Genomic DNA, 20578 nt, shown 5'->3' with positions numbered 1-20578 from the left:
AAGCTAAAGGGATCAGAGTGGAGATCCAAAGCCCATTTGTAGGCAATTGGACATCCCCTCACAGAAGGGTCACAAGGAAGGAACGAGTTGGCAAGGATGTAGTACAGCACCGACGAAACACACAACATTCCTCTAGGATTTTTTTTTTCAAGTATACTGTGAATTTATTTTTCATCTTATATCCCAGGCACTTAATATTGTTGGGGATTTAAAACAGACAACATGGATTTTAATAATTTTGGTATACGTATGAATAAACTTTACATAACTATCTTTAGTAGTCAAGATTGGGAAGTAACTGGTAAAGAAATAAAAATGATTTAAATTGATGAGATAAACCCTATCACCAGCACAATTTAAAGTATTATCTTAATGTGTAAATGTCGAATATATAATGTTTAAAAATGAAGTCAATGTATTAGCATAATTTTTCTTGTAGTACTTAAGGTGCAGATGGCTAAAAATACACTTGTGGTCGTTTCTTTACTTTATATTTGTGATCCATACTGCACCTCTTTACGGCCTTTGATAGTTTTCAGATCTGAGTACGGCCCAGTCTCTTCATCTGTTTTCTCATCCCCATCCTTCAGTGGAATTGCATACCCTGCTGATTCGTTGGATGCTGGTTTACTTCTCTTTTTTGTTTCTGGCAGAGTTTGGTATGGTCTCTGCCCCACAGGCTCATCACCTTGAATAGCTGTTAAACCATGTGTGCTGAAGCTTCTTAACCGCTCGTTATTGCTCCTTGACTCTTCACTGCTGCAGTGACAGCTGCAGGTGCTGCTAAGTTTAAACCTTGTCGTCCAAAGTTTACTATAGTTTCATAGCCTCGTTCTTTTGCTTGTATAATGTAATCATCAATCTCCCTTTCCTTTGAAGAAAGAAGCGGATGAAGAAAATTTCTATATATTAAACTTGCTCCTTTGGTATAGGGGGAAAGCAACCATATGACAAAAGCAATCTTAAACTCATAGTACAGGGGGAACCAAGCAACTGTTTGATCTGCTACTGCTTCAATCACAGTATAGAGAGCAAAAACAATCCAGTACATCATCCATCGAACCTACTCCTATCCCCTCTTCATTTGTTCTGTCCAAGCTATGTCCTTTTGTTTTCTTTATGTGTGTTGGTCTGGTTCTGCCTCAGGGCCTCTGGGCATATTGCTTCATTGCTGGAAATGCTCTTCTCTCAGTTATTCACATGGAGAGCTTTCTCTTTGCTTTAGGTCTCTGCTCAAATACTACCCATCAGAGAGGTCTTCCTAATGGCATATTCTTTCAAATTTTTTGCTTTCATAGCTTTGTATGAATAATATGCAGGATAAAGCATTCCAAACACCAACACCATGGCTCTGGAGATCATCCAGGACACCATCTTCTCCAGGGTTCAGACCGCACCTCGGCACGGGTGGGGGAGGGGGAGGGAGAGGGTGCTGCGAGCGGGGGCTGGCCCAGCGGAGGACCAGGCCACCCACAGCAGTCCAAGCGTGACGCTTCCTCTTCCTCGTGCGCCCCAGGGCCTCGCTGGCCCCTCGGGAGCCGGCCCGGTGTAGTCTACTCACCTCGGCCCAAGCTGCGCAGAGGTCGGTCCCCCCATTCCTCTAGTTTTTAATGCTTCTTCCCCCCTACTATCATGACCCCAGTTCTACATTACAAATACAACTAGATCAGAGCATGTACACTGGTACACATAAGTGCTCTCAATACAGAACCCAGGAGAGATAAACCCTTCATGAACATTAATGGGAGTAGCAATACCAGGAGGGTAGGATGAAAGTCGGAGGAGAAAGGGGGAACTGATTGCAATGACTGATGTATAACACACACTGAGGGGGGTGAACAACAGAAACGTGGGTGAATGGAGACTCGTATGGTGTAAGATATGAACATAATAATTTTTAGTTTATCAAAGGATCACGAGACTGGAAGGGTAAGGGGAGGGAGGAGGAAAAAGAAGAGCTGATACCAAGGACTCAAGTAGAAAGAAAATGTTCTCAAAAAGATGATGGGAACATATATACAAATGTGCTTGATACAACTGACGTATGGATTGTTACAAGAGCTGTAGGAGTGGAAGGTCTGAGGGCCGTCCCAATCCCAACAATGTGGACACCTGCCCTCCCCCGGAAGAATTCATTGCAGAGGACAGCACTGAATCTGCAGCTCAGGAAGGGGGACATGTCTGATCAGAGCACACGGGAGCAAAGGAAGAGAGAGTGGAGCACATCCTGACCCACCAAGCCTTGACGCTCAGGGCAGACAATTCACAGATAAGACCACATGGCTGGCCCCACTATGAGACACAAAATCCCTCATTGACACATAGCCAGCCCTACAGGGGACAACACTGGAGACACAGTATGGGAATTCCACGCGATCTGATCCCACCACACCAAGGCAAAACACTAAGGGCATGCAACAGAACTACATGAGAAACAGAGCAACAAAGGTCCCAGGGAATGCCAAAAACAGACTTTGGTGCCAGGGTTTGGCACCCCATCAGACTCGACTGGAAAACACTCCTAAAGGCCAACAAACAGTCCTTGAACTAGCTACATCTTCTTTGTTGTTGTTGTATTTTGTTTTGTTTTGTTGTCATTGGCTTGTTGGTGTTGGTGGTGTTTTGTTTTATTTTGTTGCTTGGTTTTGCTCTGTCTTGTTCTTGTGCGTGTTGTTATCTCCGCAGGTCTGTCTAAATAAGATAGGTGGATGAACAATCTGGAGGAGAAAACAACGGGACCAACAGTTCAGGGGGGACATGGGAGAGGGGGAGGTGGGGGGAAAGGTAGGGGTGTTAACAAACCCAGGGAAAAGGGAACAACAAGTGATCCAAATTGGTAGTGAGGAGGGTGTAGGAGGCCTGGTAGGGCATGACCAAGGGTAATGTAATCAAGTGGAATTACTGAAACCCAAATGAAGGCTGAGCATGATAGTGGGACAAGAGGAAAGTCAAAGGAAATAGATGAAAGAGCTGGGAGGCAAAGGGCATTTACAGAGGTCTACATAAAGGCAAGTACATATGTAAATATATTTATGTATGAGAATGTGGAAATAAATCTATGTGCATACATGTATAGGATTAGTATTAAGGTAGCAAATAGACATTGAGCCTCCACTCAAGTACTCCCTCAATGCAAGAATACTTTGTTCTATTAAACTGGCATTCAGTGATGCTCACCTTCCCGACACAACCACTGAAGGCAAAGTGGGTGAATAAACACATATGGTGAAGAAAGCTGATGGTGCCCGGCTACCAAAAGATACAGTGTCTGGGGTCTTACAGGTTTGAAGGAAAACAAGCGGTCATCTAGCTAAGAAGCAACAAAGCCCACATGAAAGAAGCACATCAGCCTGCATGATCACAAGGTGCCAAAGGGATCAGTTATCAGGCATCAAAGAACAAAATATCTTATCACTGTGTGCTCACCTCCCTGATACGATCGCTGAAGAAAAAGTGGTGCATGAGCAAATGTGGTGAAGAAAGCTGATGGTGCCTAGCTATCAAAAGATACAGCATCTGGGGTCTTAAAGACTTGAAGGTAAACAAGCAGCCACCTAGCTCAGAAGCAAGGAAGCCCATATGGAAGAAGCACACAATCCTGTGTGTTCACGAGGTGTCGAAGGGATCAGGTAGGTATCAGGCATCAAACAATAATAAATCCTATCATTGTGAAAGACGGGGGGAGTGCAGAGTGGAGACCCAAAGCTAATCTGTAGGCAACTGGACATCCCCTTATGGAAGGGTCACAGGGAGGAGATGAGCCAGTCAGGGTGCAGTATAGCAACGATGAAACATACAACTTTCCTCTAGTTCCTAAATGCTTCTCTCCCAACACCCACCCCCACTATCATGATCCCAATTCTACCTTACATATCTAACTAGACCAGAGGATGTACACTGGTACAGATAGGAACTGGAAACACAGCGAATCCAGGGTAGATGATCCCTTTGGACCAATAGTGAGAGTGGCGATACTGGGAGGATGGAGGGAGGGTGGGGAAGAAAGGGGGAACCAATTACAAGGATCTACATATAACTTCCTCCCTGGGGGATGGACAACAGAAAAGTGGATGATGGGAGACATCAAACAGTGCAAGATATGACAAAATAATAATTTATAAATTATCAAGGTTTAATGAGAGAGGGGGCAGCAGGGAGGGAGGGGAAAAATGAGGAGCTTAAGTGGAGAGTAAATGTTTTGAGAATAATGAGGGCAATGAATATACAAATGTGCTTTACACAATTGATGTATGTGTGGACTGTGGTAAGAGTTGTATGAGCCCCTAATAAAAAGATTTTTTTTAAAAAAAGACCTGTACAAGCCACCAATAAAATGATTAAAAAATAATTTTTAAATGTTGAGTGTTAAGCAATTCTTAAAATGAAAATCATAACCAGTAGAAACAATGAAAATATTTGCCATCTATTATTTAGGAAATATACAAATTATACTATGTGAAAATACTAATACATACACCGGGTGCCTTTAAAGGTTCGTGGAAAATATGGGATGGCAAAATAATGGAAATTTTTCCACAAATTGTTTGAAGCCTTTTTGTATACTTACTAAATACAACAAATGAAAAATAGTTAAGATGGTGGTATCACAAGGAGTTGTTTTATCTAATGTTAGTACTTTCATTCTATCACTTTTTACATTAAAATTAGAGGAGAGGTATAGCCAAAATAATTTGCTACCTGGCAAATACTAACCTGTTAAAACAATCTTTCATATTCCCAAAGTGGTATTTTAGTATGTCTTACAGAGCAAAGTGAAAAATAGGGAAAGTGTAAGTAAACTTATTTTTTCCTTTTTCTCCACTCTTGTTTCTTCCCAACATAAAAGCAGGATTCATTTAGCCTACCCAGAAGTGACTGAAAACCACAAGGAGGTGACTGAGTATAATTATAGCCAAATATCACCCTTCTGCCTTAAAAGCATGTGTAGGTATGTGTGTAAAATCATATGTGCTCCAGGGGCTGTCACAATGCTTATAAATTTTATACACTTATTAAATCAGCCATCAGGTATCTATTACTAATTATTTAAGCTTAACCAATTCTTGAAATGAAATTCTACCAACTTTTTGATACAATTTCCAAATGGATCCATAATTTTTTAAACAGAAATATTTAAATCCCAAGTTCCTCTAGATTAAGTATGCCAGAAGCTCATGTAATTTCATACAGTTTTATTTTTAATGCTGTAAAGAATATTACACAATCTGGATAGGTTACCGTTGCTATAGAAACTTTTAAGGTTTTTTTTTTGCAGTAAGACAAAAAGTGCAAAATTAACACATTACATTAATGGCTTTTGAATTTCACATCCAAGCTTTCTGAGAAATTTGAAAGCTTGAGCAGAAGACAGAAGCCGAAGACCTCTTACTCTAAATTGTACAGACAGAATGGCTCTACAACATACCCCGCAAGGACTGCATTTAATAAACTTAAATATAACTTCCATCTACAACACTTATAAAATTCTGAAAGATCTTCTAAATTAAAATTTCCAGTTTCTAAACCAAGAATGACTGAAAGCATGCATAGCTTTACCATCTCTCTTTTGTACATCAACTGCCAAATGATAAGTGATGGTGTGAAACCTGAGGTTCACCATAAGAAGAGGTAGGTCGAGAAGGCAGCTGGGACTACATGGCACTCTACTATGTCAATGCCAACCTTTGGCCTTCTACCAGTACTTAGTCAGGAAGAGTAAAGATCATCATCTACTGAATGTCCAGCAGTGCCTGCCTCACAGACTAACACGCAGGATGAGGAATTTGTTCCCATTCCATGTGTGTGCCCTCTCCACAAGCTCTTCCACGTGGTAAAGGCAAATCACACCACAAAGATTAGACGTCTCCAGCACACATAATATTAAGTATCATGAAAGCACACTTTGCTCTTTCACATGACAAGGCTGAAAAGCAAGTGAAGATAGCCTGCAATCCTAGGGGAGCCTGGCTTTTCGGAGGCAGCTCAGTCCTCCCTTAAGACTGTCTTCTAAAAGCATAAGGACAGATACACCAATCTCAAAATATTTTGCCTGTAGGGAACCTGCTTTTCAAAATGTACTACAGACGATCATAACAATAGAGTAAATGTATAGTTTTGAAAATAAAGGCATTTACTAAAAAAATATTCAGGAAAAATTTAAATGTATGTATTTGTAGTATATAAACCTATATGTGCTATATAGGTGGGTTTCAAAAAGTTCATGGGAGAAAGCAGAAGTCAAAGATAGTGGAATTTGTCCACAAATTTTTCATTGACTCTGAAACCTCCTCATATCAGAATTTTTCTTTAATTTGAAGATCACATTTCTTCCACATGTGTATAATGTGTATCGAAACCATACAAGCTCCACTTTCCTCAGTTACAATGAAAAACAATTGCTTAACAGGAACACTAAGTAACAGCCAAATAGAAACTTAAATCAGGTAGACACTGTGATACTATTAAATTTCCCATCTGTGACACTATGTTCTAGAAAAATCCAGAGGAAGCAATTCTATAGATAGCAGAAAACTAAGATACACTTAATTGTGCCAGGAGTAGAAAAGTATTACCTTAAAAGGAAAGTTGTAGCCCAAGAAACCAGATTCAGTAGCAGACTCTAAATGTACTCCGGGGAAGACAACCCCAAGCCTAAAGACCCAAGTCCAATCATAACACCTCTTGGATAAAATATTAAGAATTGGTTTAATGAAGAACATATATGTACTTTTTGAGCATGCCAAAATTTAGTGACAATCACATGTCAAGTGAATTGTGGCAAGGTGAAGCACCAGTCAACAGTCTTACATGCATGGGCATGGTTAAGATCTAACCACAACTCCATTTGTTATCATTACAATGAGACTGCCCCAGGACCCTATAGCTCCTATCAAAATACTACAAGTGACCAGACCAGTTCGGGTCATCTTTGAAGCATTTTAAAGAAAAGATTCCAGCTCAAGATAATAGTTAAAATCTTTTTTTGTGTGTTTGTTTGTATGAAAAGCAGAAGAGCCTTACTATTTATATCAATCAATAAATAACTCTTTCTATGTCCCAAGACTGGGCCCAACTCTAGGGATGAATAAAATTTCTTATAAACTACCCTACGTATTCAAGACTTCACAATCCCCCTGAAAAAAGATTTTAAGTGAAGAAATATAATGAAAAACTCTGTTTTGACACAGTCACGCACGTGTCCACCCCCATGAAATACCTATGACAAGCTCAGAATTATTGAGATTAATAATCCTCTTGGTACCTTACGGAAGGTACTATGTGTGCCATGTCTTGTCAAGAAGTCTCCCAGGCAGTGGAAGGAAAGAGAGGGTCAGAGAATTCCAAACAGAAGTTTGTTAGGAAGAAAACAATTGACGCATACTCAGGAAAAAGGAGCCCTGGTGACACAGAAGTGAGGAGTTGGGCTGATATCCTCGTGGTCTGCAGTTCAAAACCAGCAGCAGCCTTGGAAGAAAGATTGGGTTTTCTACTCCCATACACAGATGGTGTCAAGGGGAGACGTCGGACAGTGTAAGATATGACAAAATAATAATTTATAAACTACCAAGGGCTCATAAGGGAAGAGGAGCGGGAGAGAGGGGGAAAAAATTAGGAGTTGATACCAAGGACTCATGCAGAAAGCAAATGTTTTGAGAACAATGAGGGCAATGAATGTACAAATGTGCTTGACACAATGGATGTATGCATGGATTGTGATGAGCTGTATGAGCCCCCAATAAAATGATTTTAAAAAGGAAAAAAAACAGTCAGTCTCAGTACCCACAGGGGTCACTCTGGGTAAGCACTGACTCAGTGACAGTGAGTCTAGTTTATTGAGGAAAAAGCTGGCTTCAGAATGGCTGGAGAGCGAAGGTGCAAGATAAGCAAAGGCAGGATTAGCTTAGACAAGTAAACCGGGCCAAAAAGGGAAGGAATCATGGGAACCCTACCCAAAAAGCTTGTACTCCATATGTAAACAGTGTAGAAGAAAAGGTGTTTTGTGGGTTTTTAAATCATTTTTGGGGGGCTCGTCAATTCTTATCACAATCCACACATACATATTTCGTGTCAAGCACATTTATTATTTGTTGCCATCATCGTTCTCAAAACATTTGCTTTCTACTTGAGCCCTTGATATCAGAGAAATAATGAATTCAAGCAACACTTCTGAGACAGAACTGTCAGAATTTAGTAATCAATTTGATACTGTAATTGAAGGAGAGGAAGGCTGAAAATGGATAAAGTTTCCATTTTGTCGGTTATGATGCTGGTAATGCCATTCGCTGAGACAATATCAAAAGATGCTACATTTGGAAAAGTTCATAAGGAAAATGGTTTGGGCATGCTGAGTTTAGTGAATGGGAAATACTTATAACTTTATAACTTACCTTGAGAGCACATGAATCTCAAAGCAGATTTGTTTGCTGAAGAAGGGAATATAACAAGTAATATCTGGCATTCATTTCTGAAATCTATTAAGCCCAGACTGTGGTGCTAAGCACTTTGCTGGGCTAGGAATACAAAGAAGAACAAGACTATCCTTTCCCAAGTGAACCATTGCACCCCGAGACACACAAGCGAGAATTACAGTCTGGTGTGCATGATAACAGGTGTACACGAATATACAAAGCATATCAGATCAATAATGGAAAAGATGTGGTTCTGATGAATAAGTAGGTAGAGGGGTAAGTAATTTTCAATGGAAACATCAGAGAGGAACTAGATGAATGAGCAGGACTTCGTGAAGCAAGTATCAGGGGACAGGGCCCTACACACAACAGGAATGTGTGGGCAAAGTCTAAGAATTAAAATCCATGCTATACTCAAGACACTGACAGAAGACAAGTACAGCTAGAACACAAAGGGCTGAAGATGAAATAGCACATGAAAGGGGGAAGGGCAGAAATGGCATCCTTTTCCCTGAAATACTGAAAAGGCGGTACTTTTCCCATCCATATGGAGCCACCAAGGGATTTTAAGCAACAGAAACATATGATCAAGCAGGTATTCTTGATTCAGACAGGACTTACCAGAGGATTTAAAACCAGAGGTAAGTACACTATTGAAGAAGTTGCAGGGAAGGACTGATGAGGGACAACCAGAATGGAGGGGATAGATGCAAGAAGCAGTCCAGGGATAGGCTTTGTAAGCAGCCAAATAGATAAGGCACATCACTTAAGACATCTGATGAACAAAAGGAAATTGCATGGGAGTCAGTGCTCGCTGACCTCTTTCACATCACGGCACCCACGGTGTTGTACTGCATGTGCCATGTTGGGAGTATCACATGTGCCGTGCCTCACAGGCGTACTCACAGAGTCCAAACTCCACTGGCTGTCAAAGAAGAAACGAGATTAATAACAGGATCCATAAGCCCTTTTCTTCACAGCATCCATAATACAGGTGTTGAGGGAAGCCCTTCTCAAGTGAATGCCAGTCTTCAATGGACTACAGAAGAAGGAACTTTGAGAATAGACAAATCTAGACGTGGGACACTACCAAGAAAAACTGGCCCATTGCCTCTACTCAAGTACTCCCTCAATACAAAAACACTTTGTCCTAATAACCTGGCATTCCATGATGCTCACCTTCCTGACAAGATCGCTGAAGAACAAAATGGGTGCATAGCAAATGTGGTGAAGAAAGCGAATGGTGCCCAGCTATCAAATGATATAGCGTCTGGGGTCTTCTTAAAGGCTTGAAGTTAACAAGCGGCCATCTAGCTCAGAAGCAACAAAGCCCACAGGGAAGAAGCACACCAGCCTGTGTGATCATGAGGTGTCCATGGGATCAGGTTATCAGGCATCAAAGACCCAGAACAAAAAATCATATCAATGTAATGAAGGGGAGTGCAGAGTAGAGACCCAAAGCCCATGTGTAAACAATTGGTCATCCCCTTACAGAAGGGTCACAGGAAGAGACACGAGCCAGTCAGGGTGCAGTATAGCACTAATGAAACATACAACTTCCTCTAGTTCTTTAATGTTCCCCCTGCCCACTATCATGAACCCAATTCTACCTACAAATCTAGCTAAACCAGAGCACATACATGGATCCAGCTAAAACTGTACAGATAAACCCCTCAGGACCAATAATGAGAGTAGCCATCCCAGGAGGGGAAGGGCAAGGTTTGGGGAGAAAGGGAATGTGATCACAATAATCTGCATATTCTCCCCTCCAGGGGGGCAGACAACAGAAAAGTGGATGAAGACATTGGTCAGTGTAAGACATGAAAAAATAATAATTTCTAAATTATCAATGGAGAGGGAGGGTAGAGAAAGGAGGGGGAAAATGAGGAGCTGATACCAAGGACTCAAACAGAATGAATATATTTTGAAAATGATGATGGCAACATATGTACAAATGTGCTCGACACAATAGATGGCTGGATGGATTGTGATAAGTGCTGTAGGAGTCGCCAATAAAATGTTAAAAAAGAAAAACTGGCCCATTAAAAAACCTGAGTGTCTGTGTGTGTCTGTGTCTGTGTGTGTGTATTAGGAGGGTACGGTATAGACATATAGCAACAAAATCCCATGGATGTACACTATGACTGAATCGTGGTTCAAATAAAAACCGTTATAAACATTTACTTGTATAGCCAAGTGGACCACATAAACATCAGTCCCCACAACCAGAAGACAGTACCTGATTACCATTACTAACTGCTCTGAAAAGGATCACATTAAAAGGTCCTGGACCGGCTATCAAAAGATATAGCATCTGGGGTCTTAAAAGCTTTAAGTTAACAAGCGACCATATAGCTCAGAAGCAACAAAGCCCGCAGGGAAGAAGCACACAGCCTGTGAGATCACGAGGTGATGACGGGATCAGGTAGAAGACACCAAAGAACAAAAACCATCATTGTATGATCACCTTCCCCATATAAATGCTGAAGACAAAGGTGTGCATAAGTTAAGTGTGGTGAAGAAGGCTGATGGTGCCTGACTAATTAAAGATATAGCGTCTGGGGTCTTAAAGACTTGAAAGTAAACAAGTGGCCATCTAGCCCAGAAGCAACAAAGCCCACATGGAAGAAGCACACCAGCACGTGTAATCATGAAGGGTCAAGGGGACCAGGTATCAAGCACAAAAGGGGGGAGGGGATCATATCATCATGAATGAGGGGAGCGCGTGACAGGGACCCAATGTCCATCTTTAGACAACTGGACATCCCTTGCAGAGGGGTAGTGGAGAGGAGATGAGTCACTCAGGGTGCAGTGTAGCATTAATGTAACTCACAATGTTCCTCTAGTTCTTAAACGCTTCCTCCCCCCACTATCATGCTCCCAATTCTACCTTGCAAACCTGGTTAGACCAGAGGATGCACAACAGTACAGATGGGAACTGGAAACCCAGGGAATCCAGGACAGATGAACCCCTCAGGACCAGCGGTGAGAATGGCGATACCGGGAGAGAAGGGGGGATAGGAAGGGGGAACTGATTACAAGGATCTACATATAACCTCCTCCCTGGGGGGTGGGCAACAGAAAACTAGGTGAAGGGAGACGCCCGGAAATGTAAGATATGATAAAATAATAACTTATAAATTATCAAGGGTTCATTGTGGCGGGGGGAGCGGGGAGAGATGGGAGTGGGGGGGTGGGGAAGGAAAATGAGGAGCTGATTCCAGGAGCCCAAGTGGAAAGCAAGAGTTTTAAGAATGATGGGGGCAACGAATGTGTAAGTGTGCTTTACACAACTGATGTGTGTGGATTGTGATAAGAGTTGTATGAGCCCCAATAAAACGATTAAAAAAAAAAAAAGCAAGTGTGGTGAGAGTGGCAATACCAGGAGGGTGAAGGTGGGGTGGAAAGGGGGAACCGATTATAGGGATCTACATATAACCTTCTCCCTGGGGGACGGACAACAGAAAAGTGGGTGAAGGGAGACATCAGACAGTGCAAGACATGACAAAATAATAATTTATAAATTATCAAGGATTCATAAGGGACGGAGATCTGGGAGGGAGGGGGAAAAATGAGGAGCTGATGCCAAGGGCTTAAGTGGAGAGTAAATGTTTTGAGAATGATGGGGCAACAAATGTACAAGTGTGCTTTACACAATTGATGTATGTATGGATTGTGATAAGAGTTGTGTGACCCCCCAATAAATGATTTTTTTTTTAATCTTATGGATTACAATTTTTTTAAAAAGGTCCTGGATAGAGTGGGTGAAAAATGTGAAACAGAACTCAAAATCATAAAATACACCTGGTGTATTAGTCACGAGACTGATAAGACTCCCCATCTGTGGCCATTTAGTCATCCTTCAGGTCTGCAACTGAACTTGCCCCCATTATAGTAATCAAACATTTAAGATCAAAAGGGCAGTATTTACCCAAGGACAGAATTCAGAAGGATAGGAAAGAAGAAGGAATGGAAATAGGAAACACAGGAAGGAAATGGGCTAAGTTGTGGTATACTAAGAGGGTTGCAATGAATGAGATGAAATAAAATATATATGAATTGCTCAATGTAAAACGATGTTCTACTCTGCAAACCTTCACCTAATTGACAATAAATAGACTTTTGTGTTTTTGTTTTTCAGTTTGTAGAAATTTTTTAATGAAATAAAATTTGTAGAAATATTAATATGGAGTAGATATTGTATTATATTATTATGGTATTATGGTTAATTTTATTTTTAATTTTTACTTTACTAATTTTCTTACATCAACAGAATACTGGTGCTGTGGCTATTATGTAAGAGAATGTCCTTATTCTTCTAAGATGTAGCTAGCTTTAAGTTTTGAAGGTGGCATGTGATGACATCTGCAATTTAATTTGCAATGGCAGTAACAGTAAGAAGCACATTTACAGTGATAAGTACAGAGAGAAATCAAGCAAAATATGGAAAAATGATGCTAACTCATTCTAGGTTGAGAATATTAGATGTTCATTTTTCTAAAGTCTCAATTTTTCTGTTTTTATGAAGTGTTTATGAGCAGCTAAGAGAGTTAAAAGGAGCCCTGGAGACAGAGTGGTTAAGTACAGGACTGTCAACCAACAGATCAGCTACTTGAACCCATCAGCTCTGGGAGGAAGAGGTGGCAATTTGCTTCTATAAAAATTTGCTTTGGCAATCCTACAAGCAATTCTACTCTGTCACATGAGGTCACTGTGAGTCAGAATCAACCCAATGATTTTGTTCAGTTCAGAGAGTTGAAAGAGAAAAACAGTAAGAAAGTGACCTACAGAAAATAAGGAACAAAGTTTAAGAAGTTTTCAAAAGTATCAAATGCAGAAAGTAAATTAGGAGAGAGCAAAAAAAAGAGATTAAGAATTGGCAACAAACGATGTTTTGCAAGTGCATGGATGGTAGAGAACATACTTTATTCAAAACTGCCACAAGCAGAGGCATTACTACAGAAGTCTGGGGGATCGGGGTGGGGGGGGCCACACCAAGTTAACACTGTCACAAGAGGTAATATACCAAAATGACAGCCAAAAAAATTAGGGGGCAGTGTTTCAACAAAAAGCTCTTATTTTTTTATAAAAATCGTTATTTAAACAAAATATTTTTATGAGCCCAGTTTTCAAGTATTAATATACCTATAAGGCTAAAAATTATATACTATTTTATTTTCTGAACCATTTAATAAATTCTAGTCATAAACACCATCTTCACCCAATTTCAATAACGTTTCAAAACCCACATGGTTAAAAATGCACGGCGCTACAGGCACGTGATACAAGTTCACATTGCAGTTTTTGTTGCTGCCAGTGTTTTCATAGTCGATTTTGTCAATTTTTCTGGTGTTTTAGCTACAATATTGTGATAATTAGTATTTATCAACAACCTACATCACTAACTTTTGAGAATGAAATAATATTTAAAGGAAAAGGAGAAAAATTTAAAAGCTTCTGCTCAGTTATTAATATGTAACTCAATGCAGAAAGATTGTTAGTTCTCAAATAATCTAAGAAAAATTATTGTTAAGCAGCTTACAAATATATTTATTCAACATCATTCTGATTAAAATTGACAATAAACATACATAACAATTAACAATTATATAACACTTTGCCAACTATATAGAGAAGTTGACAATATACAACATGAAGTGGAAGAATGCTGTTTCTTGGCACATGTTTATGCAACTCTAATTTCTTTTTAAACATTATTTTAAAATCATCTTTAAAAGCATTGCTGTCTTGCAAATATATATTTGATTTTATTGATTTTTCAGGATTGAAGTTTGAATCACGGTTTTTAAAAAATACTGAGACATTAAAAGATTTACACGGATAGAACATAAATCACAGATTTACATTTCTTGTAATTCTTCCAGTATTGCTCATTATCTTTTTTATTGCACAGGAACATCCTAGTATGCCACAGAGAATGCACAAATCAAAGAGGCCAACTGAATGCCAACAAAGGAAAACAAAAGAAATACATCACTCAAAGCACTGGTTGACTCCATGCTTCAATGTGTTCAAAGGCCAGGTGATGACGAAGGTGCATCAAAGGGCACTGCTTAGTCGTTCTCCAATCAATCTAAATGCTAATACTCGCACTTCTACTAGAGAGGAGCAAAAAGTAGAAAAGGAGGAGTTAGAAGCCGGAGAGTGTTGAAAGCGACTCTAGCCAGGATACTGTGAGTGAGATGCGAAGCATTCATGAGGAAGATCAGCAAATTTTGGGTGATTTCTGGGTTTCAAATCATTTTTGGTTTGAAATCATCCAAAGGGAAAAGGCTTCTTTCCAGAACAAATGTGCGCCTTTCATTATTGCAATAAGGTGAGATACAAATGCAAAGGGAGGAGTGTGCCAGCTTTGAAAGAGTGGTTCTACAAGGCGATACCCAGCAGAGAAAATGCCATAGCCACAGATGGTTTACCCCTCATTGGTGAAAATCTATACTGGCCGTCAGTGCTACAGACACAAATACCAACTTGCGACTGCATTTCAGAAGTGGTGTAAACCAATCCCAAAAGTCCCGAAACAGGAGACTGTGAAGAACACTTTCATTGCCTTGAAAACTGGAAAGCAGAACTCAGCCTGCTCAAAACCTTTATGGACATCTAAACTATTTGAAGGAAATCAAGAAGAAAAAGTGGAAGGATATTTTGTGCAGGTTACTTGTTATATTGTTTCTTGTCTGGTAGAAGCTGGTCTTCTGTGGCCACAAGAATAAAGAGCTTTCTTGAGGTGCCTGAAATGCTTTTAATATATGAACCAATGCTGGAAGAGATTTCAGTGCCAGAATGAGATTCAAGCAAAGCACGTGATACCTTAAAGCAGCAGTTCTCAACCTGTGCGTCGTAACCCCTTTCACAGGGGTCGCTCGATTCATAATAGTAGCAAAATTGCAGTTATGAAGTAGCATCAAAAATAAGTTTATAGTTGGGGGAGGGTCACCACAACATAAGGAACTATAGTAAAGAGTCACAGCATTAGGAAGGTGGAGAACCACTGCCTTAAAGAATCAGCCTCTTATCTTGCACCACAAACTCAGAATGAGTTTACAAATGCGTCCTGGTAAGTCACATGAAGGAGACACTTACAGAACATGAACAGCAGGCTTGATGTTATCACCTACTGACCTGATGTCTGAAATGACCAGATTATATAAAAATCAACACTGGGCGAGTTGAAGTGAAAGAAGCCTTTCTATCATTTTTCTCTTAAAAGAGAAAAGTTGGAAAGCGATAGCCTGGACGTGATGATGACCCATGCTAATGGTTATAGTGCTGCTGCTACTAAAGTTGGAATCCATGAAAATGCACAAGTCCTTTCTTAGGAGAAAGAACAAGAAAGGTCCGAGTGAACCATTCACTAACTTCTGCAACCACTGCAAGCGCAAAACCTTCTGCCGACAATGCATCATATGTGACATTTTCCCTTTTTTGAAACTTTTAAAACAGTATTTTCTTTCTTTGCTTCTTTTTTGAAACTTTTAAAACAGTATTTTCTTTCTTTGCTTCTTCCCCTCATCTAGGGGCATGCTAACTGACCATACTGGAATGTCAGTGGAAAAGCTATCAACAGCCTGCTGCAGTACTTATCATGCTGCAATTAAGCCAGTAAAAGAAAAGTTGGATAAGTTTGTGGCAGTGATAGAAGCTCTATTTGACCCACCTCAAAACCTGAACAAAGGAAGAGCAGCACAAGTTGTTACTTGTTGTCTATGATCTCATGTTTCTTTGCTGCGTACACTTCTGGTGTGACGTAGGAAGGTGAGTAAAAAAGTTTTGCTACTGGGTTCCAGTTCATACATACATGTTCATTCCAAACAAGATGTGTTGACACGGCCTCTGTAATGAGTGGATATGCAGACAAGTTCCCTCAGTGCCACATGGGCTTAGTTTCATTATCAAGTCTCCAATAATAATACTAATGGTCTAATCCAAGCATTGGCTTCCAGGGGGATCTGCTGGGCCTATTAAATTCAAAATAGAGAGGTCATAGTGACTGAGTTTTGGGATTGCAATGAAGCAATCTTGCTAGGTTTTCTCAAAGGTATAGGACAATCTCGAGATTTATGAAGCAGTCTTAAGAAAATGGAAAGTGCAGTGGTAAGGAAAAGGCCAGGAAATGTGTATTGAGGAACATTTTTCCATCATGACAACACACCTGCTCATTCTTTAAGGATAGCAAGGGCAATGCTACACAAATTTCACTGGGAAACCTTACCCCATCCACCCTACAGCCCTGACCTTGCCCCCTTTATACTTCTTTTGGTTCCCACACCTCAAAAAACACTTAAAAGGAATATGAATTGAATCCCTGACACTTTTTTTTTTTTACCTGTTATCTATAGAAGAGGGTAGAATGCTTCAGGAAAGGGTTGTTGTTAGGTGCCATGCCTTAGTTCTGATCCACAGGAACCCTTTGTACAACAAAATGAAGCATTGCCTAGTCCTGCCCAATCTGAGGAAAGGTAAGAGATGGAAAACCACCTTCAGAAATGTATAAATCTAGGTGGGAATTGAGAAACAGCAGCTTCACACTTGCTATTTTTTCTAACCGCTTCTCTGATTGTGTAGCAATGCTTTCATACTTATCCTCATACTTTATCTCACACAGTCATGCCTGCACGAAGGACTTAACTCTTAACAAGGGAGCGCCAAAGCTAGCGGTGCTAAGACATATTGTGCATTAGGTGCTCAGTCACCAAGCAGAGCAGGCAACTAAGCAGGCACATTTCCAATCAGAAATATATGAATTACAGAAGCAAGAAGAACCAGGTTCCAGACAAAGAGGGCAGGAGGGCAGGAAAGTGACGCTGGGCTCACTGTGCCAGAAGAGTTCAGAGGTGAGCACACTTAACTGCACTGATCACTTTCATTCTCAACTCCATATCAGAACAAGAACCACCAGGGAAGTAGCAGCCATATTTAAAGCTGTCCAAGTGAAGAATCTCATATCTGCCACTGAAAGTTTTTAAGTATCCCTGAAGGCACTACAGAGTATGCTGTTGGGTTGCTAACCACAGGTCAATAATTCAAATCCACCAGCTGCTACATCGGAGAGAGATGGGGCTATCTGCTCCCACAAAGATTAAGAGTCTCAGAAAGCGTCAGGAGCAGTTCTGTCCTTAAGGGGAACTGCCTATCAGAAATGGCTCCATGGCAGTTGGTGGGTATTCCAAAATTGGCTAATTTCTAGGCTGAGAATATCAGAAATACCAAGGCTGAAAAAGCGCCTGAAAGCAGCAGAGATTTATATGAAAGAAGTTCAAGAATTGGTAACATTAGACATTTTGACATTCGTAGCTGAGAGGGACTTTTTAGAATCTCTCCCAATCCTTTGCCTAAAATAATTTCTGATTATCTATGTATCTATGGTTTTTATCTATCTGTCTATGGTTTCAGGTGAGAGGAGCTTTTCAAAGTTGAAATTTGCAAAGAATTATTTGTGATCTACCATGTAGAGAAAGAAAGTGAGCTAGCAGAGGTCACTGTTCCTGATAACGTGTTTCAAAAGTTTGCAACTCTGAAGGTCAGGAAAAGAAATTCCAGTTTAGTTGAGATGATCGCTAAGGAGTAAGTATTTGTTCCTGCTTATTTGTATGATATTATTTTATTGATGATTATATTTCCATATACATTTATCTATACCTTCTATTATTTAGGGGATTATTACTGAATTTGCTAACTAATCCATGAGTGTGTCTTATGTAATGTTATATGATTAAAATGAATATATTTTAAAACCATTTTATTGGCATACAGTTCAAATGTCATACAATTCCATAGTTCAATCCTATCGAGAAGAATTGTACACCCCCAGAAGAATTTATTTCAGAGGACAGCACTGAATCTGCAGTTCTGGGAAAGGGGCATGTCTGATCAGAGCACACAGGAACAAATGAAGGGGGAGGAAGAGAGAGTGGAACACATCCTGGCCCACCAAGCCTTGACGATGAGATTCCCGCTCAGAGCAGCCAATCCACAGAGAAGACCACATGGCCGGCCCCACTGTGAGACACGACATCCCTCACTGACCCATAGCCCCACAGGGAACAACAACGGAGACACAGTGTGGGAATTCCACCCAACCTGATCCCAACACACTGAGGCAAAACACTAAAGGCGTACAACAGAACAGCAAGGGGACAGTGTACCAACCACCACAACCCTATGAGCTGTTGGATGCCCCTCGTATGTGATGGAGCAGGTGCCACCCTCGCTGTACAGAAAAGGACACTGAAACAGGAGCTAAGTAATTGGCCCTAGTTACTAAATAGTTACATAGCAGATCCAGGAGTCACACCTAAGTAGTCTGGCTCCAGAATCTATGATTTTAATCACTACAGGAAATAATTCCATTGCTTCATATTTCACTTCTGGCAAAAGAGGAACAGCATGCATCAGGGCTCAGAAGCAAGAGACTTTGGTGCACATAAAGTTCAACAAGACTCGTTTAAAGGAGGTGCAAGAAAGTACTGAGAGTTGGAGCTGAAGAAGCACCAGGTCAAGAAGAAGTGAGCCTTCTTAAGAAAATCTAGATTCCAAACCAAGAATAAAAGATAAGCACTTTTAAAAAAAAGTATTCTAAGTAATATGTGTTTTTATGAAGCATTTCAATAGAAAGATCGAACAAGAAGATTATTATATATACTCGAGTATAAGCTGACCCGAATATCAGCTGAGGCACCTAATTTGACCACAAAAACGACATTAAAAATATGCTGAAAAAACTGGGCTCATACACAAGTATATACGGTAAGTAAAGAATTTTCACAATAATTTAAGAGATGGCAACAATTAAAATTAAGATTGAGAAGGAATAAACAGAAGTGAGTAGATTTAAAAGATAACTGGTAGTGAGAGGGTAGATGGGTCTTAACTTTGGTGAAGGGAAGCTAGTATTCTACAGAAGGGAGAAGGGAGAAGAGGGCAGGGGAGGCAATTGAGAGGTGCAATAGGTAGTTTAAGTCATTGAATAAAAAAATGATCATCTGAAATGTAAATCCTCACTTAATTTACAATAAAAAGTTAAAAACAAAAAGCTAATTAGGAAACCATATCAACAGAGCACAGTGAAGAAGTATCAGGACAAAAAGGGAAAAATGGTTCTCAGTTTCTGGCTTGGACAAGGAGGTGACAGTGGTGGGTAAAAGAGTTAGTCTGTTAATACTGAGTTAATAGCCTGAGCAGGTGTTAGGGAAGTCCAAAAGGCATTCAGAGGAACCTATAACTCAGAATGCAGATGTTAGCTAGAGATATGAAAGTACTTAGAAACTGAAGTCGTAAAGTAGATGACCCAAAGAGAGCACAAATATTTAAAGAAAAAGAGAGACAGCCGAAGGCATAACCCATAATATCACCTAAGAAAAAGTTTCCAACAATGTACTTACATTAGTATTAAAGTACATATTAGTATATATTAGTACTGCTAAATAATTTCTAATTGGTTTACTTTTACTCTTTCCAACAAAAACAGTAAGTTGCCTGAAACCAGTGATGCCTTTTATAGACCTTTTATAACCCCATGGCATTTAGCACACTGATGGTCATTACAGACTTCCTTACTGAGATACGGGGCTGCTATGAGTCAATCAACTCTATGACCGTGAGTTTGGTCTTGTTTTTCTACTGAGCTAGAAGGAAGAGGCAAACAAAGTATTATGGATTTTTGGGAAATCATTCTGGACATTCTTTTTCCTGGGCCTTCTGCCCTCTTAGTTACTGCTGCACTGATTGTTCTAACCCAGTCAATAAATATGAGCTTGGGATTTTCACAAGAGTGTGTCTATTTTCTCAAACGCAACTTGCCAAAGCAAATCCAGAAAGTGTTTTGTTGAAGACCAAAAAAAAAAAAGGGGAAAAGAGGACTTGTTTAAAATAAAAGACAAGAATAGTTAAACTGCATTTTACTATTTATTCAAAATTTTTATATTGTCATCACAAAATACTAGTTTGGGCCCTCATTCTGACCCACATTAACTGATTTCTTTCCCTGTGCTCTTTCTGTCCATCTAACAAAGACAAGGTTTCAAAAATCCTGTGAGCATCCTATTCTCTTTTTAATGTGAGGTCAAAGCTATCTCCTGTGCACTCACAAACCACATCTCTGCACCACACCCAGGGCATCTATAATGTACCATGTTATATAATCCTTTCTA

General features: G+C 40.1%; 1 protein-coding gene and 1 pseudogene across 4 annotated transcripts in view; both read right to left on the bottom strand.

The window, feature by feature from the left end:
• Positions 1-20578, bottom strand: part of CDK19 (cyclin dependent kinase 19) — a 186982-nt gene that overhangs the window by 128429 nt on the left and 37975 nt on the right. The gene's annotated exons all lie outside the window — the stretch shown is intronic.
• LOC142452772 (receptor expression-enhancing protein 3-like) lies at positions 458-1374 on the bottom strand (annotated as a pseudogene).

Source organism: Tenrec ecaudatus, chromosome 7 (assembly GCF_050624435.1).
Source record: "Tenrec ecaudatus isolate mTenEca1 chromosome 7, mTenEca1.hap1, whole genome shotgun sequence".
NCBI lineage: Eukaryota > Metazoa > Chordata > Mammalia > Afrosoricida > Tenrecidae > Tenrec > Tenrec ecaudatus.
The sequence above is the reverse complement of the archived record's forward strand: the minus strand, read 5'-3'. Positions and strand labels throughout refer to the sequence as shown.